At 38.3% G+C, this 27,459-nt stretch overlaps 1 pseudogene; it reads left to right on the top strand.

Moving 5' to 3' along the window:
* Positions 1-252: 252 nt before the first annotated feature.
* The window catches only part of LOC127849072 (dynein axonemal heavy chain 2-like), a 31,374-nt pseudogene continuing 4,167 nt past the window's right edge, over positions 253-27,459 (top strand).

Genomic DNA, 27,459 nt, shown 5'->3' with positions numbered 1-27,459 from the left:
AGTTTATTTGCACCATCAGCAAATATATGCTGTAGGTCACACATACTAAGCAAACATAAAAAAATACGACCATAGTGTTCGAAAAATCATTAGCACAAACTCCCCTCATAGTCATATGGACGATACAACAGGCCTCTGTAGTATTCGCTATTTTGAAGGCGGGAATCAGACTCTGCGAGGTGGGAACCAGACTGGACGAGTTTCTTGTGGGTAGTAAATTCTACCTTTCGCTACGGCGCGTTTTCCCGCGCATACAACAACAACAAGCATGGCGCCCATCAGGAATATTTACGATTACACAATAAATTTTTCACAAATTAGCAGTCAGACTAGCGTTGTATCAATGTATAACGCACACCAACTTGTAAAATTAACATTTCGGGGCATACTTCTGCAAGGAATACTTGGTACGCTAACACAAAAATGTGAAAATTTAAAAAATCTGAGCCCAGGAAATGAGGATTTTCCAACGGTACTCCTATAAATATGAGGTCGATTTACATCGATTTACATCGACCTCATATCGTTTAACGTTATTTTGCAATAGCATCGTTCCGACATGAATTCATGTCGGAAGCTTTAACGGCATCAAATTCATATAACAGCACAGAATAATCATGCAATAAATTATTAAACATAAAATATAAACATTATTTTACTAATTGCATTAGAAAAATGTTTATACAAACTTACAAGTAATGATAGTCCAGACCTTAAAACACTACCACTGTTCAAATTCCATATTGTTTCCATATAGCACTGTAAATTGAACGTTGCATAATGTTACCTCATTGGTCGGTTATAAATACATTGTTTCTCTATATATAGTATTCGATTTAGACGAAAATAATAATTTACGTGGAATGTCATATTAGTTTTCGATTAAAACTTTGATCTTGCCATGTGTGTTTATGGACGTTATTAATTATGTTATACTTATTTTTGTATTTCATTAAGAATTAGAACGTGTAGCCCTTTTTGTTAACTGTTTTTAGCAAACGATTTGCGGCTTAATAAGACACGGAAAATAGTTAAAGCGACACTTTTATTTAAAGGTTTAATGTGAACAATATTAAATGAAACATTTTTTGGTATTAATATATTTTATTGACATGTTAAATTCGATACTTAAAAAGGTGTTTAGTCTTTAAAAAGATGTCGCTGATATTGATAATTTCAATAACTGTTAATATGCTTAATGTTGTATAAGAAATTGAATAGTTTCACTGAGTTGTATTCCCGCCTAAAATCCGATATCATAAAACGCGCAATGGTTAAGAATAAGGTCTGAATAAGTTTAGGTATTCAGATCCGAATATCACAGTGCCTTCCCCAGGAATTTGTTCAGGCGCCCCGGGGCCGATCGGGGATGGGTTGGGGAGGGGTGTCCCCTCCCGACGTTGATTTTGTTTTTTAATTTAACGTGTCCATTCACGTTCTGTGGTGCGTTATAACTCGAAGAAAAACAGCGTCAAAAGACGTCATTTGGTGCGCTATGACTCTTCAAAAAAATCCCCCAGTCATTTAAAAATATATTTTTTTTATATTGTTTAATTCTTTTAAAACTTTTCCGCACAGATAGTAAAATCCCGACTTGAACGATTCCCCAATACATCCGTTTCAACCCGACTCTATTACTGTATACTTACTATTTTTCAAGTTTCTATTTATTACCCGATAATCCCGTTTATTCCGTTTTTATCAATCTCTTTCTGGTAAATATTTACGATAAAAGCTTTCAGTTATTTCTTTAACACAAACATTGCCATTTTTATACGCCCGTATAAAATACGGGACGTATTATGTGAAACCCCTTGGCGGGCGGGCGGGCAGGCGGCGGGCGGAAGGCATCACTTTGTCCGGACTCTAATTCAAATTGTATTCATCCGATCTTCACCAAACTTGGTCAGCAGTTGCATCTAGTTGATATCTAGGCCAAGTTCGAATATGGGTCATGCCGGGTCAAAAACTAGGTCATAGGGTCAATAAGTGCATTTTCAAAGGGGCCACTTTGTCCGGACTCTATTTCAAATTGTATTCATCCGATCTTCACCAAACTTGGTCAGCAGTTGCATCTAGTTGATATATAGGCCAAGTTCGAATATGGGTCATGCCGGGTCAAAAACTAGGTCATAGGGTCAATTAGTGCATTTTCAACGGCGCCACTTTGTCCGGACTCTAATTCAAATTGTATTCATCCGATCTTCACCAAACTTGGTCAGTAGTTGCATCTAGTTGATATCTAGGTCAAGTCCGAATATGGGTCATGCTGGGTCAAAAACTAGGTCAAAGGGTCAATTAGTGCATTTTACTTTGTCCGGACTCTAATTCAAATTGTATAAATCTTATCTTCACCAAACTTGGTCAGTAGTTGCATCTAGTTGATATCTAGGCCAAGTTCGAATATGGGTCATGCCAGGTAAAAAACTAGGTCATAGGGTCAATTAGTCCATTTTCAACAGCGCCACTTTGTCCGGACTCTTATTCAAATTGTATTCATCCGATCTTTACCAAACTTGGTCAGTAGTTGCATCTAGTTGATATCTAGGTCAAGTTCGAATATGGGTCATGTCGGGTCAAGAACTAGGTCATAGGGTCAATTAGTGCATTTTCAACGGCGCCACTTTGTCCGGACTCTAATTCAAATTGTATTCATCCGAAACTTTTAAACAACTTTTTATCCTGCGTCAAAGTGGTATGGGGGTATAAGTCACATTCAGTGACAAAGCTCTAGTTCAAGTTGAATTCACCAAACTTGGTCAGAGGTAGTATATAGATTATATATCAGTCAGGTCTGATTGGAGACATGCAACCGATTAACACATGCAATATTTTTATGCAATATTTTTATCCAGTTTTATTTTGCGATATTTTCATCGGGTTTATTTTTTTCGCGATTTTTGAAACGAGTTATTTTTAACAACATGTTTATTGGTAAGTTTCATTTTTCAAAGAACAATTAGAAGAAGAAAGATTAAAGTATGAACCATATAGGGTGATGGTTGATCAAGCAGAAAAACAACGAAATCAAGAAGAAGATATGCAGGACATATGGGATCAGATTGCACCTGTTACAGAAGACACAGATGGCTTTAGAGATCAGACTGTACCACCTCCTGTGAGCTTAGAGGACCAGTATGATATTGGTCAAGATCTTGGATTACCAACATCAACATGCCATCAAGAGGAGATCAACAAAACATATGAAATGCCAGATGCTGAATATAGGAAGCATATGAGGTCATTGAATAGAGAACAGATGGAATTTGTCTATGATACTATGCACCAGTTAAAAACTTCAGACAAACCATTGTATCGATTCTTAAGCGGCGGTGCTGGATGTGGAAAGACTCATGTATCAAAAGCCTTATATCAAATGACTGTGAAATACCACAATAGCATACCAGGAAAAGACTTCTCTGCTAACCCAGTTTTGCTAATGGCACCTACAGGGAAAGCTGCCTACCACATAAGAGGGAGTACCATTCACAATGCCATGAAGATAGCAGCAAATCAGAATTTAGTACACAGGTCATTACCATCAAGTACACTGAACACATTCAGAAATCAGCATGGTGATATTAAGATCATCTTCATTGATGAAATATCAATGGTTGGCTTTCGTATGTTCAATTGTGTCCACCAGCGATTACAAGAATTAAAGCAGTCCAAAGAAGATTTTGGGGGCGTGTCTGTTGTTGTGATAGGAGACCTCTTTCAACTGAAGCCTGTCCAAGACTCTTACATATTTCAACCTCCTGGTAGTTCATATCTGCCCCTAGCAACCAGCTTATGGGAAAAACATTTTCAGATGTATGAACTGACACAAGTGATGCGCCAGCGAGAATCTCTCATTTACTTAATAGACTGCGAGAAGGTAACCAAACGCCCAGTGACCTTCAAAATCTGGAGAGTCGGGTTGTCAGTAGACAGAGTTCCTCATACCCTCACGATGCACCGCATTTGTTTGTCACCAACGAACGTGTAGATCTCCACAACTATTCAGCTTTACATGCCCACCAGCAACCAGTTCATGAAGTAAAGGCCGTTGATAGAATTGTTGGAACTTGTACAGAAGAACTAAGGAAAAAAATTCTTGATTCATTTGCACAAAAAAAGAATGACCAATTACATGGTGTTGTAACATTGGTTGAAGGTGGTACATATGATTTGACTGTTAATATGGATACAGCTGATGGCTTAACCAATGGTGCCACTTGCACGATTATGAAGATAGACCGTAGTAGCCAAAGACCTGTTGGTCCTGTTTGGGTCAAATTTCAGGATAAGGATGCCGGTCACAGCTTACGAGCAGGTTTCAAATCTAAGTCTCCTGACAAGACTTGGACGCCTTTGATGCCAGTTTCAAGACAGTTTCAGGCTGGATACAAAGGTGCTGCGCAAGTACATCGTCTTCAATATCCTCTTCGACCTTCAGCTGCTAAAACAGTGCACAGATCACAAGGTGACACCTTACAGACAGTCGTTGTGGATCTAACATCAAGTAGAAAATGGGATCACATGCATTATGTCGCTCTTAGCAGAGTTACCAGCCCAGATGGTCTACATATTCTAAACTTAGAGTCAAAAAAGATATCCATCAACGCAAAGGTCAAAAAGGAAATGGAGCGGCTTAGATCTAACAAGTTAAAACCAACATTACAGTTCCTGTACAATGTTCCCCTCCCCCACAAGATTGGCTTTCTGAATGCGAGGTCACTTCACCGCCACATTGAAGATGTAAGGTGCGACTTCAGTCTGCAGTGCTGCAATATCTTCTGCTGTTGTGAAACCAGGTTTACAAGCAGTGACACAGAGCTCAACACATCCATGACTGGTTTCTATCAATATAGACAGGATGCACCTATGACAACAAATACCAGACCAGCCCATGGTATGGTTGTATACAGCAAAACACCGGTGACTCCACTTGATGTTTCCATGAAAAATGTTGAAATGATTTTAGTGGAAATTTTTGACACTCAAGTCTTGTTTGTCTACAAACAGCCCTTGACAAATAGTGCAATGCTGCTCAATGCACTGACTGTTGTAGTAAATGAGCACATGCAAGGTCGTGATATTGTTATACTCGGTGACTTCAATGTTGATTTCAGTAAACGTTCACCCCAGCAAGATGCCCTGCAGAAATTTGCTTCAGACTATGGCTTACAACAACAGCTCTGTGTCCCTACCACAGACTATCACTCAACAATAGACTTGATCTTCACGAATATTATAAATGCGCAAACTGGTGTACTTGAAACGTATTTCTCAGACCACAAAGCCATCTGGATTGGGATGTAATCACCCCAGCAAGATGCCCTGCAGAAAATAGCTTCAAACTATGGCTTACATCAACAGCCTTGTGTCCCTACCATAGACTATCGGTCAACAATAGACTTGATCTTCACGAATATGATAACTGCGCGAACTGGTGTACTTGAAACTTATTCCTCAGACAACAAATCCATCTGGATTTGGATTTACAATCAGAATGTAAGTTGAATAAAAGCATTTATAGAGACCCATTACCTAAAAAAAAGCAAAATCCATTTATTCCTTAAAAAGGTTTCAAGTATGTGTTATAGGTTATTGTAACTTACATCATGTCCATTATCATCGCAATTGACCCAGCCAAAATGCCTTATACAGGTTTATGATTATCAATTTAATACACCTCATTTACATTTATCATCCGCTGAACACTTATCGAACTTGATAGCAATAAAAACCGCTATAAGCATCTTATAAAGGTGAATTACAGACAGCCTTGGTATTCATGCTGATATAAAATGTAAAAGCAAACAGTATTTAAACATTCAAACCAAATATTTATTTCAGTTTTTAGGGAACTAATTTCAAGATAAGTAATATCAGTACAGGAAATACTGCCATTCTATACCTATGTAGGTCTAAACAATTATGATTTAAATATTGTGTTTTAGAGAACAAATGAGACTAAGTGTACACTTATTGATATCAATGCATATATATGAATATATCAGTTATATAAGTTGTTGTTGTTTTTTTTGCTTATTTCCAAAACAAATACATCAATCATCAGTGTATCATCTCCAATGGCACACGAATCGGGCGTATATTGCTCCGTCATGCGGCGCTCTTGTTTAAGTGACTATTTATAGATTTGATGAAATATTGCCTCTGAATATGCGTCAATCCCCTGACCTGTTGTGTGCTTGTTAAAACGCTCAATACACGCCATTAGTATGCAATAGACGCGACGTTGTTCATGCTGCATAATTTTCGCGCTCTTTTTAATTGAGAAAAAGATTCGACACAAAATAAATTTGCACGGCTAATTTGAAGCAAAAATATTTAACGTTGCGGTAACATTTACATTCGGAAGTGTGTTTCGGATTAAAAACGCGTTAACATCGACTTACGGGAATGGGTTTCGAATTACAAATTTAATTATTCCCATTTGAGATTTCAACAAATATTAACCGTTGCGTTATAAATTCAACGATAATTTGTTTAAACACTTTACGAGTCGAATAAATGTTTTGACGGAATTATGCATGAAATTCACGTTGTCCACGAGGATCACGGCCGGTTGCCATCATCAGTCTTCTAACTATCGATTATCGGACGAAACATTTACAAGTGTGCGTAATTAATTCAACGAAAATTTGTTAAAGCGCATTACGTGTCGAATAAATGTCAGAAAAACGAGGTGAATCAGTTCTATAAATGGACATGTTGAAATATACATGTACGGGAATTAAATAATTTGTTATCACATAATTGTAACCGGGAGTCATTTGCACAACTTACTCGCTATAATAATTAATTGTTTACCACTTGCAATTAATTTCTCGTATTAATTATGAGTCATAGGTAACACTTGTTTACAGTAAAAAGGTGTGATGATGATGCTCGAAACCGTCTTTAATGTTCTGTACTGTACTAATTACCGATTTTATATTACTCAAATGGTACAACTTTTTGCTAACAAAGACCTATAGATGTATTCTATAGGTCTTTGTTGCTAATCAAGCTGCGATAAACTCTTACTTCATGCCCGACGTCTATCAAAAATAATGGTCGATAGTTAACCCCGCCCTCATAAGCATTCGCGTAACCGATTGGACGATGAACTTCACAGTTTGAGGACTGGAAAGTTACCAGATACATCCTTGTCAGCATTTAAATGACCGTGTAATATGGCTAGAATAATCGATACGCGCGTCATGCTATTCTCTTATCAGTGGAGTATCCATTACCCCATATGGTGTTTATGGCGATTACATGTGAAAGTAGGTACCGAGTGCTCTTATAAAACAGGGAATATTGATACAACTGATAGGGAAACCTTGATTTTTTTTGACAATCTCCACTTTCTTTTACTGAAGAATACACTGATCGGAAAATTTCAAGCGCCCCGGGGACTCTGATTTAGAAATTCAAGCGCCCCGGCAAGGGGCGCTTAAATGGTCTGGGGAAGACCCTGTATCAGCAGCTGTGCCAGCTGGGAAGCCCCGTTTTGGCTTTTACAACCGCAAGCGAAACAACATACTTTTTTAAGTCTTGCATTAAGACTCCATGATCACAAGTATAGGTCCCTGCTGTGGCGTATGACACCATAGTGTTATTTAGTATTGGTCGGCACAGTATCTGATCATAAAGAGATAATTGGTTTGTGCTGAACACGGGGGCAATAAAACCACAGATCTATCAATAAACAAGATTATTGAGATATCTTTTATTGAACACCGCGATAAAAATGCTCAAACCACCAAAATAAAATCGAGAGGATCCGCTATATATGCTGTTACATCATAAATTTATCACCTTTTCTGTGTTATAAACAAGAGCTGAAATCGTTAATTTATTAAGATTTATTTATAATAAGCTTTATTGATATGTTTCGTGAACAAAATACCACAATATATTCCATAAAAAATATAATAATCATGGCAAAGGAAAATCAATGGCCGGTTTCTAAACAAAAGCATAATCGTTAAGACCGTAAAATCAGTTCAGTGCGTTAGGAACGCGCGCTACTTTCTTCCGCCTTCATTCCTTAATTACTTTCGTTTTTAAACAATTTTTTTCTATCGTATACAGAATTCTATTCTCCTAAGCAAGATGTAATTTTTAAAACTGAACTCCAAATATAAACGCTACAAATTGGTATTAAGTACGAACATGTCAACCGTAAATCTAGATTCTAAAACTCCAAAACGGTATAATATTTGCAAAAGTTTAAGTTATAACTCGCCGGGCTGTCGAAATCAGAAGAACACTACAAATTGGTATTAAGTACGAACATGTCAACCGTAAATCTAGATTCTAAAACTCCAATACGGTATGATATTTGCAAAAGTTAAAGTTATAACTCGCCAGGCTGTCGAAATCAGAAGAAAAACTTAATATATGTTTATATCTGTTTACAACGTAATGTAAGCTTTCTAATGATATTTAATTTGTCAAAATCGGCCGAGAAATGAAACTATAATTCAACAAAAGACGTGAGTGGGTACATCAAAATGTATAACCTTGGCGCTTCGCTGTACGCTAACTGTACAAGATCGATAGCCACAACACGGTAAAACGCGCGGTGGTAAAACATAACATGTGTATTTCTTGTGTTTATCTGCCTATAAATCCATTAATAAGGCCACGACTTTTTTTTTTATTGGTTTACAAACATTATTTTGAAAATGGTCCATCGGGCGGTCGAAAAAAAAAAAAAAACATCATTGGAAAAATAAGTTAATACTAATAACATCAGAACAAAGACATCATATCTTTTATAACCTTAACACAGAGACGAAAAATCTAATTATGCAATGAAACACATCTATATCTTCAAATGAAATGAGTCACCTAAAAGCACCTTTTGTAACATCAGGCAATTTTAAACACTCCATTAAATGACATGCGTTCTTCTCCCATTAAAACGAAAAACTGCGCTTCATTTCCGTAATTCGATGCGCACCATTACGCAATGCGATGCCCGTTGCATAAATCTTATATAAGATAAACTACTCATACACAAAGTTTGTGTTTGCTCTTATTGGACTTATGACATCGTCCATGAAAAAAAAATCGAGGTAGATCGATCCCCGCGTCGTCGCGGTAATGTTTGTTAAAGTTGTTGTTGTCGTGAAAACTCGTTGATTTACAACGCAACACGTCTTTTTTAAACTGACGCGAATTAATACAATCATATTTGTCAACTTGGCTTTTGCTTTATTTTGATAATTTAATCCAAAGTTTAATGTTAGCAAGTGTTTTTACTGGAATTGTAAACAAGGAGCCAGTTAAAGTCTTCTGAAAATGTGCAGTCTGTGTGAATTGACAGTTTGACGTCATCAAAGGAAAGCCGCTTGCTGTCTGAAGCAATAAAGCGACAAATTTCGCGCCGACAAAATTGGCTTCCTTTGTCTAGCAATCAACATGCCGAACCAATCGTGCGTTTGTTTCTCAATTGCAATCCTCCAATTTAATAATAGCACGTGCATAGCTCCGCCTTCGAATCTTTTGCAGAGAACGGAGGCGGAGTTTAACGGTTAATTGAGCTAGTATTTTTAATACGCAAGTTGAGTTCCGATTTGCCGAAATTACTCGGCCCTAAGCATTAAAACGACAAATACATTTATCAATGATTTTCCGAGATATACCGATTTGTTCCGATTTCCAAACTTTCTGTACAGTTCCTATAAACTATGGCGGACGTGTTTACAAAATTCCTAAACACATATATCGTAAATAATGGCAGTGTTTTATTGGATTATTTATACTAATTATCAAATTGCAAGGTAATACTTTTTTATCTACTATAATATCGGGTATGTTTAATATAATAAACATGTTAAACAATATAGTTGCGTCACAGACTCGGAAATAAATTTTGATGCGGTCGACATTTTACTGACGCTGATTTTCCTATTGTCTGTAATTAAATAAATTTTGAGAAGTGCCCATAAAAGGACTGGTACATACTGTGTCACATTGAAAAATATCCCGAACTCTGTAATATATGTGAACCAATCGTTGATTGTACCTACTTGATTTTATTCGCAACCGTACTCAAACCGGATCGTTTTTTTTTCTCGTTTCGCTCGTTTTTCAGTGCGGTCGGGAATAAAATATATAAAAAAAAGACGATTTTCCGATTTTATTTTTTTTCCCATTTTCCAAAAATTAGGGTCGGCGGTTTTGTAAACCAAGAAATATAAAAGTCGTGGCCTAACAACGGGAGTATACTAAAACGTATATTTTTTGAAAGAGGAATTAATAAGCAACAAGATAACGTATAAACCAATAAAATCGGATGAATAGTTTTTGCATAAGATTGAATTTACTACAGTAAGGGTCAAATACTCGAATCATCTCCTATCAATATACACTCCGTGATACAACTGGTAGTTTTAACACACACATATAGGTTTCATTTAATTAAAAAGTACAGAAAGCTAAAAAGTGATGTGGTTTGTTGTACAACAACAATTGGTTATGTGTAACCTATTCAAAAAATAATTTCGTTCAAGATAATTCAATGTAATTCTATAAACGACAAACACACTTCGTGTGTTGTGTATGTTTATTTTTAAAAATGTACATTAGTGGTTTAAAAGCACAATTTTTACACATTTAAGAGGTAATCGCTCACATTTATGTCTAATTAATGATAATTTTATGCATTAGCAAAGATTTAACGAGAAAAACTGAAGTTTAAGTTGAACTCAATTTGCTATAGGAAAACGACGGTAGCCGTTTAGACGTAAGCGGGGTAGCTTACGTCTAATTATTTGGACTATTCCAACGGCAACGTCTTTTTTTTTCAAATTCAAAAGTTGACGAAAGCCCATTAATTTCTCTCATCCGCCGGCCTGATCAAGTGTGAGTGGGACAATCACCGTTACTACATCGAGCCCATCGCCTTCGACATGCAGCTAGTCCAGAGATACTGCATGGACGTTAAGGCTAACTCCTCAGTCACTGAGGTACAAGGGTACTACACTTTTAAACAAGATTTTATGCAAACAGAATGGATCAAGCCAAATAGAAAGCCATTTATTTACATAAACTGTATACTTCACTAAATTATCTTCATTGCTTACAAGACCTAAGGATTACTGAGAGTCCTTCCAGTTCTTCGGGTTGAACCAGTTCATGGTGTCTTGTGTTGAAAGTTGCTTGTTGGCAAGCTTGTGAAGCGACACAAACAGCATATCCACTTACCTTGATGGCTCGTTTATGCAAGGACATTGACCGCTCAGGCTAATCTGTGACAATAATTTACGCGCATGCATTAAACCTGGTCTTCTCAAGACACTCTGGTACCAATTGTACAAGTTAGTTGAAAAGACTTTAATGGTTACTGTTTCACAATCTAGAAATTGCGACACTTCATTTATTTAAAATTTGCCTCAACAGTTTCTGCTCTTTTAGACAGCACTTTTCATCCAGTCCTCATCAATTTTGACTCTTTTGATTGCTTTCGATGTACTGGAGGCGTTTAAAAGAAGTATCCTCTAAAATTAATTTGGTCTAGGCAGAAAGCCTCATCCCTGATTAGCCTGTGCAGACTGCACAGGCTAATCTGGGAAGACACTTTATGCAATGAATTTAGCCCTGTTTTCCCAAGAGCGCAGCTGATTTATATCAAATTGAACCAAATATCTTGTTCCTCCCGGCAGGTGGTGCGTACATGATCCGTATCGGAGACAAGGAGATTGAGTACAACCCGGAGTTCCGGTTCTACATCACGACCAAGCTGAGCAATCCGCACTACACGCCAGAGATCTCCACCAAGACCACCATAGTAAACTTTGCCGTGAAAGAGCAAGGTTAGCTGAGATTGTTAAGGGAAATAATTGTATTGTGCCATACTGTTTTGGCAATGGTTTACTTGCCGTAAATAAAGGACCACAAACCTGTGTATGATAGGAATGCAATACTGCTGGAGCAACTGGAGTTTCACTTCTGTATATTGTTTTTTTATGGAAGACAGTGCTTGTCAAATCATTGTTAGTTGAACAGACACACACACAGATCCCTAGAATAAAAATGATTCAACTTTTGAATTTTTAATACCTTTATACCACATAATTTGGGTCTTAACCATATTACTATAAAATCAGAAAGGGTTGTATGCACAGGCTTATCTGGAACAACACTCTAAGCACATGTATTACGCCTTGTTATCCCCCGCCATAGGCAGAGGGATATTGTTTTGGCTTTGTACATCCGTCCGTCTTTCGGTCCGTCCGTCCGGCACTTTTGTGTCCGAAGCCATATCCTGGAAGTGCTTTAGCGGATCTCATTGAAACTTGGTATGAGTATATATATGGATAAGAGGATGATTTTTTGCACGCGAAATGACATTGTACACCATCTGTTAATAACAGAGTTATGGCCCTTTGTATCTTGAAAAAAAAAATTATTTTGTGTGTCCGAAGCCATATCTTGGAAATGCTTTGGCGGATTTCATTGAAACTTGGTGTGAGTGTCCAGAAGCATATTGGCTGGGGATATCAATTCAACGAATTTGCTTGTTTTCCCAGTACTCATTTTAAAATAATTATTCTTATTATTATTATAGGTCTGGAGGCCCAGCTGCTGGGTATAGTTGTTGGTAAGGAGAACCCAGATCTGGAGGAGAAGAAGGACAGCCTTGTGAGGAGCATTGCAGACGGCAAGAAGAAACTGGTGGAACTGGAGGACGAGATTCTACGGTAGGGCACGGGGAAAAACAGTCACTTTTTCATAGTATAAATCTATTTGAGCCGTGTTATGTGAAAAAAAGGTTTTATTCATGCATCCCGTATCTTGGAAGTTTGGTGAACTTACTATATAGTATTACTTACTATATAAAGGGTCGTCCCAGATTAGCCTATGCAGTCTGAACAGGCTAATCAGGGGTGAACTTTCCACTTTTATGATATTTTCTTTTTAAAGAAAGTCTCATCTTAGCAAAAATCCAGTTTAGGGGGAAAGTGTCGTCCCAGATTAGCCAGACTAGCTTATTACACACTAATTAGCAGAATACACACATGCATTAAACCCCCTTTTCACAAAGCACGGCTCATTTATATTTGCTTGATTGAATTGAAATCCACCCTTGACTAAATTTTCTGGGAAGAACCTGTACAGGGTGTCTTAGGGGAAAGATCGAAAGAACGCTCCCATAGTGGGGATTCAACCCATGACCTCCCAGTTGCTAGACGGGCGCCATATTTATGTCATTGAGGAGACTGTTTCCCAATTTGATGAATGATAATCAACACAAATAAAGTGAATTTCGTATGCAAGACAATAAGTTCACTATTTGATAAATGGTAAGGTCTTGAAGAATGAAACATCAAAACTCTTTTATTTTTGCCATTTTGTTCTATAATTTTCTATTTAATTTTTGCTATTATATAAGTTGCTGAACACAAAAGGCTCCCTTCTTGGGGATAAACACTCCTGAATGATAAACAAATACTCTCTTTTCCACATCGTTGAAGGATACACAAATAATGCTCCAGTATTGACTATTTTGTTAGTTTAAACATATTTATTTGAGCTCAATTTCATTAAAAGCATACGGCCTATTGAAACACTCTCAAGTCTGTTTCCTGGTTTCATCAGTAAGGCTTAAACCTGTGACCTTCTGGTTGCTAGGCGGACACCATATAACCTATTTTGTTGAAATATAATCCAAACAAATTTCTCCTATTGCCCAGGCTGCTGAACGAGACCAAGGGCTCGCTGCTAGATGACGAGCAGCTGGTGAACACGCTGCAGGCCTCCAAGGTGACGTCCCAGGAGGTCTCGGAGCAGCTACAGATCTCAGAGCAGACCGAGGTGAAAATTGATGCTGCAAGAGAGGTATGGATTTCACAGTTTGTTTGTTTTTATGCCCCTGGATCAAATGATCAGAGTCTTAAGGAATTCTATGCATTGTTTAAAGTTTCCATTTGAATATAAATAAGAGCCCAGATCTTCAAATCAATGAGCTGAGCTCGGGGTAAACCAGGCTGAATGCATGTCTGTAAAGTGTTGTCCAAAATTAGCCTGTGCAGTCAGCACAGGCTTATCATAGACAACACTTCCTGCCACAACTGGAATTTCACTAATAAGAGACTTCCTTCAAACATTAAATACAATAAAAGTGGAAAGTTTTTCCCCGATTTGTATGTGTGGGCTGCATAGGCTAACCTGGGACAACACTTTAACGTGGCAATGCACATGGATAAAATCCTGTTTAACCAGAGCAAGGTTCAAATTTAACACATAAAATTTAATTCAAAACCTCATATCTGTGTAAAATCTCAACTTAAAGAAAGTCTATTTATGCCCTTTTAGGGATACCGACCGGCAGCCGAGAGGGTCTCCATCTTGTTCTTCGTGCTGAACGACATGGGTCCCATAGACCCCATGTACCAGTTCTCTCTGGACTCGTACATAGATCAGTTCAAGCTATCCATCGACAAGTCGCCCCGCAGCCAAAGTTGGAGGAGAGAATCGTGAACCTCAACGATCACCACACCTACGCCATCTACAGGTGAGATTTCCTGGTGGGACTCTTTTAAAATTTTACTATATAGTGGTTAAGGACTTTGTTCAATTTATTAATTAATCTTTTCAAAACTGTAATTGGCATCGGCAGATACGACAGTTATTGAAATTTAATTTTAAAAACTATTTCAGATTTCAAAGCATTTGTTTGTATTTCGGATGTTAAAGATGTAAATTATAAACTATTAATTTTATGGGACTTAAGTGCACATCTGAACATGATTTATGTTGAGGCATTCAAGTTATGCATGAAAGATGCTTGCATGATTACCGCTTCTTGTATGATTACAATTAAAGGTTCATCTGTCGTGGTCTTTTTGAACGCCACAAGCTGCTGTTCTCGTTCCAAATGTGCGCCAAGATTCTCGAGCACGCTGGCAAGCTCAACATGGACGAATACAACTTCTTCCTCCGTGGTGGAGTGGTGAGTACTCAAGTCTAACAAGTGGGTAGAACCAGTCTCAGGAATCTGGCACTTAAATAACTACTGGACGGAATGTTGAAACTCACGGGTAGAACTTGTCAATAGAGTCTGGTAATTGAAAAACTCCAAGGATGAAAGGTTGGTGAGACTAAAGGCTAACATGTAGGTAGAACCAGTCTCTAGAGTCTAGCGCTTCAAAAACTCCTAGGCAGACTCAAATCTAACACATGGGTAGAACTAATCAATCAAGTCATGCTTTTGCAACGCTCGATCATAAATATTTAGATTTTAATTTATGAGCCGGGTCTCAATTTCTTTAAATGTCTTTAGGCTGTATAGTCCAGATTGGTTTGAGCTCTAATGTTCATAGCGAATTTATAATAAAACCTTAGGATTACATAGTTGATAAAAAAAATTAAGGCAATTCAAAGTAATTGCCCTTTCTTAATACAAAAATGCATAATTCGCCATTCCCACTCTCTTTGTGATACAGTTTTCATTGAATCTTCACCAAGCATTCTGCAATTGTTAGTTGACATAAAATCGCGCTAATCACTTCATTGTTATTGCCCTTGGTTTATAGAAAAAATGCAAAATCTGGCGTAACAGCTCTCTGAACTCGTTTGCTTTTCACAGAGTCTTCACCAAACTTCCAAGATACGGGATGCATTTTATTGCTGGACTTCTATAACTGTCTATGACCTTGTTTCAATTAGTCTCTTAGTCATAAAGTTTTCATTGAATCTTCAACAAATAAATATTCTGCAAATGTTTGTTGACATAAACCTTGCTCAATTTTTCCAGGTATTTGACCGGGAGAATCAGATGGACAACCCGTGCTCGGGCTGGCTGTCGGATGTTGCCTGGGACAACATCACGGAGCTGGAGAAGCTGACCAACTTCCACGGGATCATCACGTCGTTCGAGCAGTACCCCCGCGACTGGAACATCTGGTACACGGCAAACGAGCCGGAGAATACAGCCCTGCCAGGTGAGACTGAGATAGGTGTTGTTATTGTGTTAACCCTACCACTTAGATACGTATTTAACCCTTCACCACTTAGATACGTATTTAACCCTTTACCACTTAAATATGTATTAAACCCTTTACCTTTTAGATACGTATTTTAACCTTTTACCACTTAGATACGTATTAAACAGATACGTATTAAACCCTTTACCACTTAGATATTTATTGAACCCTTTACCACTTAAATACGTATTGAACCCTTTAACACTTTACCACTTAGATACGTATTAAACCCTTTACCACTTAGATATTTATTGAACCCTTTACCACTTAGATACATATTTTAACCCTTTTACACTTATAATATGTATATGACGCATTTGTAGTCCCTTAGAAAATTTAATTTAATTGAAGACCTTTATTAAAAATTTCAAGTTTTAAAAGCTTCATTTCTAATCCTCAGGAACTAATAAGCAGCAAATAGCATAATATCTGAACAGACTGCGAGTTACTCACAGGCTGTTCTGGTTTTATGCTGTTTGCAAATAGCTTATTATCAAGAGGGTTTGAATAAGCCTTAGGCTTTAAATGCAATTTAGCTGAAGTAAATGGGTTCAAACTAAATTAATGGAATTATCAATCGGTGGTTCAGGTGAATGGGACAATGCGTGCAACGAGCTGCAGAAGATGCTTATCATCCGCTCCCTGCGACCGGACCGTGTCTCGTTCTGCGCCACCTCCTTCATCACCAACAATCTGGGCTCGAGATTCGTGGAGCCGCCTGTGCTGGACACGCAGCATGTGGTCGGGGACTCGAGTACCAAGACGCCTCTAATCTTTGTGCTCTCACAGAGCTCCAGATAAGGTTTTGTGAAATTCTTAAATTACTACCAGATTTTCAAATAGAATTCTTAACTCTGAAATTTTATTCTTAACGTTACTACTAAGTTTTGGAAAATAATTCTTATTTTTTCTAAATGACCTAAAAAAAAAACAATGGTTATTTTCATGCAAAAAAAATCAAAATAAACATACTTGCAACTTTATTTATACGAGTTCAACAGTGTCTTTTCAGTATTATACAATTTTATTTTTCAAATACCTTCATATGCCCAAACTGTGCTTAGATTGCATGCCTTAGATGAATTTTTACATATTTCACAATTAAAACGGGTGTCCCCTTCAATATTTACAACGATTAGCCACAGGACTTGTCCCTTCCACTCGTTCAATGTTGTTTTTTTGTGTTTAAGTTTGGACCCGTCGTGTCGCGTTTTTGTTTAGCTTTTCCGACTGTGTCGGCAACTGAACATACAGCATCGTATAAGATCTTTTCTATAATGTCTTTCTAAACATTTAACTTCGGCTCACTTTGCGTACAATATGTTAAAAGCGTGTTTTTGGACGCTTTGCAGTTATTTAGAACGCTCTCTGGGCGCCGCCATTGTTTTTTGACAGATAGACTGTATACGCCGCTTTTATTGGAAAAATGCGCTTTGTTAAACAAACCCGATAACCATTTTATATAAGCACTGCAAAGATCTTTAATACGCGAAAAGAACTCGATAAAAATCGATACTAACCGATGTAAAAATAATATTCGTAACTTTATTGTAATTCTTAATGGTACGACAAGATTTTGAAATAAATACGTTACAGACTTGAAAATAATTCGTAAATTATGAAAATACGATCCTTATCTGGAGCTCTGGCTCTCACCTGGAGTGGTAAATGTCCAGCTTGTACCATCATAACTAAGTTTGTACTGTCATCACTATAAGTTTTTGGCCACCTTTTTTTAGCCCCCAAAATTATATTTTGTTACAATATGTCGCTACCACTCATACAGGGCTTGTTTCCTATTTTGTGAAAAAATGAGTTGCAAACTGTTCAAAAGTGTGAAAAAATGAGTCGTGAACTTTCTAAAATTGTGAAAATTTTAGTCACCATCTTGAAATTGTGAAAAACAGCCATTCTCAGAAGGAAAAAAAGCCCTGTTATTTTTTCCTCTTACATTAATGACTATACAGTTTTTGATAGTTGTATTTTATTAAAAATCCACTTATTTTTGTTGATCCATGTACAAATCACACACTTCTGAAACTATTTGTTGGTATCTAAATTTTTGGGCATGCAATAATAAGTATTTTTACCATCAGAAAACTTATTTCTGGTAAAAGAGTAATTATGGCATTCATGAAAAGCCAGAAAAATGCCTCCTGTTTGTTTGCGTAGAGCAAACATAAATAGAGCAATATTGATTTTGTAAAATATGTATTTTATGGTGTTTTGTAAAAAAAACACAGATAAATTACTCTTAATTTTTTCTTTGAAATGAGTGAAATTTAGAAAAACTATCAGTAATATAAATGTGGTATTTTACTGTAATTTGCATAGTGCTGCAATTTATTTTTAAGTGAAACAAACGATGATGACTGTAAACTATGAAATGAAACCATTATTTTAAAGTGATCACATAATAAGCCCGGGAACATTGTCACATTAAACTTGACAAAAGTGGAAATTCCATAAATAGATTTATTTAATTTTTCAAAAAGAGCTCAAGTATATCACACTGATATTTTTGTTAATTTTTGGATGTTTGTTTATAAGAGACATCCTTTAAAATAATGCCATTGCAATGGGAAGTGTCATCCCTTGTTAGCCTTTGCCGGCTTTAAAGGCTAATCTGGGACGACACTTTACGCACATGCATAAAGTCCCGATTTACTAGAGCGTGGCTCATTTATTAAGTTTGTTTGTTTATAAATATGTAAATATGTATGCCACAATATATACTACATTCAATAATAATGTTTATTCTGTATTGATTTTTACGACCCAACATTTAATAGTGATGTTTACTCTCTATTTATTCTTAGGACCCAACCAGTGAGTTGTTACAGCCGGCATAGCAGAGCGGTATGGCCCAGAGGTTTCACGCGCTCTCCTTGGGTCAAGGTCAGGCACCCATAGCCACGAGAATGATCAAGGAGGGTGTGAGAGAGGTCTGTACAGGTAAAATTAGGGGCTCTAAACTAGGGCAGGTCAGGCACCCATAGCGGCTTTTGCTTAATTTGATAACATCCTTATTCTAGCAGTTACGATGGAGTTTAATGCTTGTGCTAAATTTGACCATATTAGCTTTTATTTTCCATCACCCAACCAAAGGGTAACTGGTTATTTCTTGCCAACTGTCACCTGTCCCTCAGCTAGACATATAAATGTAACACTTATTTCTCTCTCTCTCCTGCAGGGTAACTGGTTATTCCTTGCCAACTGTCACCTGTCCCTCAGCTAGACATATAAATGTAACACTTATTTCTCTGTCTCTCCTGCAGGATAACTGGGTATTCCTTGCCAACTGTCACCTGTCCCTCAGCTGGCGATATAAATGTAACACTTATTTTCCATCTCTCTTTCTCCTGCAGGTAACTGGGTATTCCTGGCCAACTGTCACCTGTCCCTCAGCTAGACATATACATGTAACACTTATTTTCCCTCTCTCTCTCCTGCAGGGTAACTGGGTATTCCTTGCCAACTGTCACCTGTCCCTCAGCTGGCGATATAAATGTAACACTTATTTTCCATCTCTCGCTCCTGCAGGTAACTGGGTATTCCTGGCCAACTGTCACCTGTCCCTCAGCTAGACATATAAATGTAACACTTATTTTCCATCTCTCTCTCCTGCAGGGTAACTGGGTATTCCTGGCCAACTGTCACCTGTCCCTCAGCTGGCGATATAAATGTAACACTTATTTCTCTCTCTCTCTCCTGCAGGGTATCTGGGTATTCCTTGCAAACTGCCACCTGTCCCTCAGCTGGATGCCTCAGCTGGACAAGCTGGTGGAGCAGCTGCAGGTGGAGGAACCTCACCCGGAGTTCAGGCTCTGGCTCAGCTTCAGTCCACACCCGGAGTTCCCCATCGCCATCCTGCAGACAGGCATCAAGATGACCACAGAGCCACCTAAGGTACGCGTTAACCCTTTCCCTCTCAGAAGCAAAGTTAAAACGGCTATGTGTAAACAACATAAAACCAGAACAACTGGCAGTCTGTTCAGGTTTTATGCTGCTTGCTGCTCATCAGTATCTAAGGGTTGGAACTGAAACCTTTGAAACTTCTTGTAAGAAAGGTCTTGAATTAATTTTAATGTAACTTTCAAGGGGACTGCAAACACGTCAAAATACGTATCTAAGTGGTAAAGGATTATTTCACATAAAAGGTTGCTAAGTTGTAGTGGATTATTTGTAACACGTTTTTTTTACTAACCCTGTGTGTTACGAGGCCAGTAAATTAAAATTGGGCCATAGGGAAGCTAGATATCAAAATAAGCCACATTCTGGAAAAATGGCGCCAGATGCATGTGCACAGGCTTATATGGTAGGACACTTTCTTCATAAAAAGGATTTTTTGCTAAGAAAAGACTTCCTTTAAACATACGATACAATAAAAGCAGACCGCACGAGCTAATCTTTTACACTGCCGGTACTTTATACAGAAGGAAAACAAATTGCTGATCAAACCATAGTTTGACCTTATTCATCTCACTTTCAGGGCTTGAAGGCCAACCTCAAGCGTCTCTACAACCTGATCACAGAGCAGCAGTTCAGCCGGTGCCACAAGCAGGACAAGTACAAGAAGCTACTCTTTGCGCTCTGTTACTTCCACTCGGTGCTGCTCGAGAGGAAAAAGTTCCTCATGCTGGGCTGGAACATAGCCTACGAGTTCAACGATTCAGATTTTGAGGTCAGTGAAGTTTCTTTTGACGATGTTTGGTTTGGAAATGTGATTACGATGTTTGTGAATTGAGTTGTGAAATAGGGCAAGAGAGAAAGTTGTTGGTATGTTAGGATGGAGGCGTAAAGAAGGTACAATACAGTGGAAGATTTGGCAATCCTTGATAAAAAAAATCATTTGTCAAAATCAACGCGAAGTATTAACATGTGCTGCAGAAATAAGCCTTAATAGCAAATTCACACCTACAAAAAAGGGAAACCTGAACCATGGTTAAGTTAACTGACACCTTAAGTTTTGAACCAGTGGGTCCAGAAACCCAACTGATGAAACAATACTTGCATTATGCTTACAGGTAACAGAGAACCTGCTGAGTATCAACCTAGATGATTAAAATGAAATACAGGCTCCATAAAGCAAAATTATATGAGGCTTATATGGGAAAACATTCAAGCTTGTTTTAAATGCATGTGCATATAATGTTGTCCCAGATTAGCCTGTGGATTATACACTGGCTAATCAGGTATGACAGTTGAGTTTTTGCCTGAATTGGATTTTTGCTACGAAGAGGCTTCTTTAAAAGAAAATAAACACAAAAATAGAAACTGTCATCCCTGTTGAGCCTGCGCTGAAATAGCACTGGCTAATTTCGGTCAACATTTTACACACATGCATTAACCCAGTTTTTCTAAGGCAAGGCTCAAATACTTTCATTCGTATGAACATTTATCCCAGAAATTTTCAACTTCGCTTTTACTCCAGAGTTCTAGCATAATTAGACATAAAAAATACCAAGTACAAACTGGCCTTGGTCATGTGAGCTTAAAAACTAGGTCATTAGGTCAATACAAGCGTTATTTCTACAGGTATCAGAGAACCTGCTGAGTATCTACCTGGACGACTATGACGAGAGTCCATGGGATGCACTCAAGTATCTGATAGCGGGAATCAACTACGGAGGTCACGTGACTGACGAGTGGGACAGAAGGCTCCTTATGACTTACATAGCAGACTTTTTCAACGACAACTCAATCAACACTCCTTTCTTCCAGTAGGTGTTTTTGTATGCTGGTAGTGCAACATGTATATCTCTTTCAGTGCTGGAACCGAATTTTGAAGGCCTTTGCTAACAGTTTGGATCCAGATGAGACGCCACAGAACATGGCGTCTCATGAGGATCCAAACTGTTTGCTATTCTGATCGTATTCTTTGAAAAAAATCTAAGGAAATGCTAATTTTAGAAATTCAGCAGACAACATTTTAGCAGACGACAAATTTCCCAGCATGCAAAGGGTTAAAAAAGTCTTGCATTCGTGTATGAAAGCATTTCGTGCCTAAGTAAACACTTAAATGTCTGGATTAACAAAATTAGTAAAATAACAAATGAAAACATGAATTTTGAGGTGCATATTGTCAAAAGATTTATATGATATGACAAAAATTTGTTTAATTTTTGCCGATTTTGACTGTGCTTTTCTTGTGTAAAAGATAACCAGGTTTTGAAAACCCAGTTAATGTGTTGCAATTGGCAAACCCTTAGTGGGTTGGGTATGGCAAACTCCTAGTGGTTTGGGTATGGCAAACCCCTAGTGTGTTTGGGTTTGGCAAATCCCTTGTGGGTTGGGTATGGCAAATCACTAGTAGGTTGGATTTGGCAAACCTCTAGTGGGTTGGATTTGGCAAACCCCTAGTGGGTTGGGTATAGCAAATCCCTAGTGGGTTGGGTTTGCCAAACCTTTAGTGTGTTTGGTTTTGCAAACCCCTAGCTGGTTTGGTTTGGCAAACTCCTAGTGGATTGGGTTTGGCAAACTCCTAGTGGGTTGGTTATGTCAAACCCCTAGTGTGTTTGGTTTGCTAAACTCCTAGTGGGTTTGGTTTTGCAAACCCCTGATGGGTTGGGTTTGGCAGACTCTTAGTGGGTTGGGTTTGGCAAACTCCTAGTGTGTTTGGTTTGGCAAACCCCTAGTGGGTTTGGTTTTGCAAACCCCTAATCAGTTGGGTTTGGCAAACTCCAAGTGGGTTGGGTTTGGTAAACTCCTTATGAGTTGGGTTTGGCAAACTCCTAGTGGGTTGGGTTTGGCAAACCCCTAGTAGGTTTGGTTTGGAAAAATCCCTAGTGGGTTGAGTATGGCAAACCCCTAGTGGATTGGGTATGGCAAATCCCTAGTGGGTTGTGTTTGGTAAACCCCTAGTGGGTTGGGTATAGCAAACCCCTAGTGGGTTGGGTTTGCCAAACCTTTAGTGTGTTTGGTTTTGCAAACCCCTAGCTGGTTTGGTTTGGCAAACTCCTAGTGGATTGGGTTTGGCAAACTCCTAGTGGGTTGGTTATGTCAAACCCCTAGTGTGTTTGGTTTGCTAAACTCCTAGTGGGTTTGGTTTTGCAAACCCCTGATGGGTTGGGTTTGGCAGACTCTTAGTGGGTTGGATTTGGCAAACTCCTAGTGTGTTTGGTTTGGCAAACCCCTAGTGGGTTTGGTTTTGCAAACCCCTAATCAGTTGGGTTTGGCAAACTCCAAGTGGGTTGGGTTTGGTAAACTCCTAATGAGTTGGGTTTGGCAAACTCCTAGTGGATTGGGTTTGGCAAACCCCTAGTAGGTTTGGTTTGGAAAAAACCCTAGTGGGTTGAGTATGGCAAACCCCTAGTGGATTGGGTATGGCAAACTCCTAGTGGGTTGGGTTTGCCAAAAATTGTTAGGTTTGCATAACCCCTCTTACTGAAGTATGAGTTGAATGAGGTCTGATTTAAGAACTGAGAATTAACATCAATTATATATTTAAAAAAATTCTCCCTTTCATTCATTGGTTTATTTTATTCTACTTTCCTTTTAGGCTGTCAACACTTGTGACATACTACATTCCTAAGGACGGCTCCCTCTCTTCCTACAGCATGTTGCCAAACATTGACCACCCTGAGGCCTTTGGGCAGCATCCCAACGCAGATATCCAGTCTCAGATCCAGGAAACGCGACTCATGTTCGACGAGCTTCTCTCCCTTCAGCCGCAGATCTCATCCGTTGCTGGCGAGTCCAGGGAAGATAAGGTGCGTATTGTGAAAATGTTGCATGCTTTGGCGTCCGTATTTTCTTATATTAACTACGACATTTAATGCTTACGAAAATAAACGGTTTCACAGTAGTTTTGCTGAAGGAATAGGAAAAACATGTACATTATTTGTATAGTTGTTACGTCATAAGTGTTATTTATTTTTGAATACATTTTAATTAAACTGGTCAAAGGTAGTTTAACTTGCCATCTATGGTTATTGTCAATGGTTTTCAAGTGCCTCTTTTGTGTCAACATTTGCTATAAACATTTTGTCTCTGGTATGAAATACATATGAGCTTTGCTCTGGAGAAACAGGGCTTATTGCATGTGCATAAAGTGTCATCCCAGATTAGCCTGTGCAGTTTGCACAGGCTAATCAGGGACAAAACTTTCTGCCTCAACTGGATTTTTTCTAAAGAAGAGCCTATCTTTAAATGAAAAATACAATAAAAGCAGAAAGTTTCGACCCTGACTTCACAGGCTAATCTGGGACGACACTTTGTGCACGTGCATTAAGCCCGCTGGGACGACACTTTGTGCACGTGCATTAAGCCCGCTGGGACAACACTTTGTGCACGTGCATTAAGCCCGTTTGGACAACACTTTGTGCACGTGCATTAAGCCCGCTGGGACAACACTTTGTGCACGTGCATTAAGCCCGCTGGGACGACACTTTGTGCACGTGCATTAAGCCCGCTAGGACGACACTTTGTGCACGTGCATTAAGACCACTGGGACGACACTTTGTGCAGGTGCATTAAGCCCCGTTTTCCCAGAAACCAGCTCATGTGTAAACATAAGGTTTTATTTTACTCCACTTGTCAGAACCCATGTTTACATGACAGCCTTTTTTTCACACAGGTGCTGGAACTGTCTGCAAACATCTACAAACAGATTCCCGAAAACATCGACTATGACAACACAGTTAAGATTCTCTCCATTGATCCATCACCGATCAACGTTGTACTTCTACAGAGGTAGTAAGAAATTTATATATAAGTCTAAAATTTAAAAAAATGACAAATAAAGTATTTTGAATTGTAATATTTTGATAACTGGAACATAAATTTAATTTTTAGGTGAATTTTGCTTTTGTCAACCCATGCAAGAACCACGGAACTTGGACATTTCTGACAATATTTTTTGAGGTCTGATATCATTTCCGAGTGTCAGAAAAAACAAATGTGGTTGGAAACACTAAAAAAATTCAAATTTGTAAAAACTATTGACTGGTATTTGTTTACTTTACTTCGATAGATGGTTTCACAATAAAAAAATAGTAAGGTTTATTATCAACCAGTCAAGTGAACTTGCTATCTGCACTGGTGACATAACAATCTCATGGTGCTATTCTCAGAACCAAACAAGCAACATTAACTTGCAATAGTTATTGATATGAAAATGCAAACTTATAAAAAGTAGTCATGCCTTGCAAAAACAGGTCAAAATGCATGTCTGTAGTGGGTCATTTACAAGTACATTCTTAACCAGGGTGGTTTTGATAAGAGTGAATTTGTCTTTAGAAATGACTTTCTTAGAACACTAGATAGCATGAACGTGCAAAGTGTTATCTTAGATTAGGCTGCGCAGAATATGCCATTCTTTTGCAACATGCAAAAATAATACAGGAAAACAACTAAGACAAACACTGAGACTGTTATGGAAGTAGAGATTGCCATAAAACTACAAATTTAAACACATCATGTATGTACATTTTAGAAACGCATCAAATTTGATGTTCGTTTCAGATCCAGCAATATATTATGCACTCAAACATCGATCACTACAACATACAACACTTTCACTTTCTCAAGTCATAACATTTTTCACATTATTGCCCCATACTTATACAAGATCAAAACACTTTTCCCACTACAACACCCTATACCTGCTCATGTTGAAAACATTGTTTACTTCGCGCGCTTCTTAAAACATTTATAGCTACAAAGCTCGTCATATTTCCCCTACGTTTCAGATCCAGCGCTACAACGCGCTTCTTGTGGAGATACGCAAGTCCCTGAAGGACCTTGACATGGGTATCCAGGGCTTGGTTGTCATGACGGTGGAACTCGAGAGCATCTTCATCTGTATCTACGACGGCCGTGTGCCACCCTCATGGCTCAAGGTGAGTGAAGCTGTGATTGTGTCATGACTTTATCTTTGAACCGCAGCCATTCTGGGCCATGTTACTGAATCAAATTTCTTATTGGCATAAATTTGTAAATTATAATAAAATTACATGATAGAGGATTGCTTCTATTTCCTAGTGTTATATACCTGACTTAAGAAAAATATCTCGCATTGTGAATATTAAGTCTACGGGTTATATCCTTGGCCCGAGCCTGGGAGAACCATCGAAACCAAATTAACTGAATTCCCATTTCTAACTATTCCTTTTCCAATAATTGCAGGCACTTCTTGTTGGTATAGTCTGCATTTCTCACTATGCAGATAACCTTTTTCACTATTCTGGTTTCCAGGCATTGTTAATATAGTCCCCATTTCTAACTGATGCGTTTCCCCAGTTGAGGCGTTTGTAAATGCTGAATGGCCCAATTGTCTCACTATACCGGTTCCACATTTCTCAGTATATTGCTTTCCGTTTGTCGCACTATACCGGTTACCCATTTCTCACTTTATTTGTTTCCAATTGTTTAACTTTACCGGTTCCCCATTTCTCACTATATTGATTTCCCATTGTCCAACTATACCGGTTCCCCATTTCTCACTATATTGGTTTCCCATTGTCCAACTATATTGCTTCCCCTCTTTTCACTATACCGGTTCCCCCATTTCAGGCCTACCCATCCCTAAAGCCCCTGGCAGCCTGGACCCGAGACCTCGTGCAGCGTCTAGATCAGCTTGAGAAGTGGGCAACCACAGCCCACCCGCCGAATATCTTCTGGATGTCAGGGTTCACGTTCCCGACAGGTTTCCTGACTGCAGTCCTACAGTTGTCTGCCCGTCTCAACAACGTCTCTATCGATAGCCTCTCTTGGGAGTTCAGCGTGATGACGGTGGATGATACGAATATCACTGGACCCCCGAAGGTGAGATACTGGGGCCCGTGTCATGAAAGATCTCAATACGTGTTTCAGTTTAACCCTTTCCCACTTAGATACGTATTTTCAGGTATTTGTAGTCCCTTAGAAAGTTATATTTAATTTAAGACCTTTATTTCTAGATTCAAGTTTTTAAGGATTCATCTCCAAACCTTAGATACTGATGAGCAGCAAACAGCATAAAACCTGAATAGACTGAGAGTAACTCGCAGGTTGTTCTGGTTTTATGCTGTTTGCACATAGCCATCTTCACTTTGCTTCTAAGTGGGAAAGGTTTAGGAGCAGAAGGACCATATAAATGTTGTTCCCTTAAACATAATGTATCATCTAGAATGGTGAAATGTTTAAGACAAATTTGGAGTCTATATTATAGCTCTCCATTATCCTAGATTTGATTATATCCTTATATTTGTGTAAAAATCTATTTAAAAAAATCCATTTTCCTGTCTGCATGAGGTAATTAATAATTTATGCATGGAAGCTTTTCAGATTATGGGCAGTAAGTTGTGTTTTTCTTGATATTTGGGCATTTTCAACACTTTCATAAGTGATGTCCAGGGTAATTTGGTTTATCAAAGTGTTGTGCAATTATTTGTAGCAGCCGATGACAACTGCACTCCTTGAATCCGATGTACGGGGAGAGTGGCCGTATAAATGATTGCGTGACTAATTCCCAAATTATATGGAA

Source organism: Dreissena polymorpha, chromosome 10, assembly GCF_020536995.1.
Source record: "Dreissena polymorpha isolate Duluth1 chromosome 10, UMN_Dpol_1.0, whole genome shotgun sequence".
NCBI lineage: Eukaryota > Metazoa > Mollusca > Bivalvia > Myida > Dreissenidae > Dreissena > Dreissena polymorpha.
Note: the sequence above shows the minus strand (reverse complement) of the source record. Positions and strands in the feature narration are given on the sequence as shown.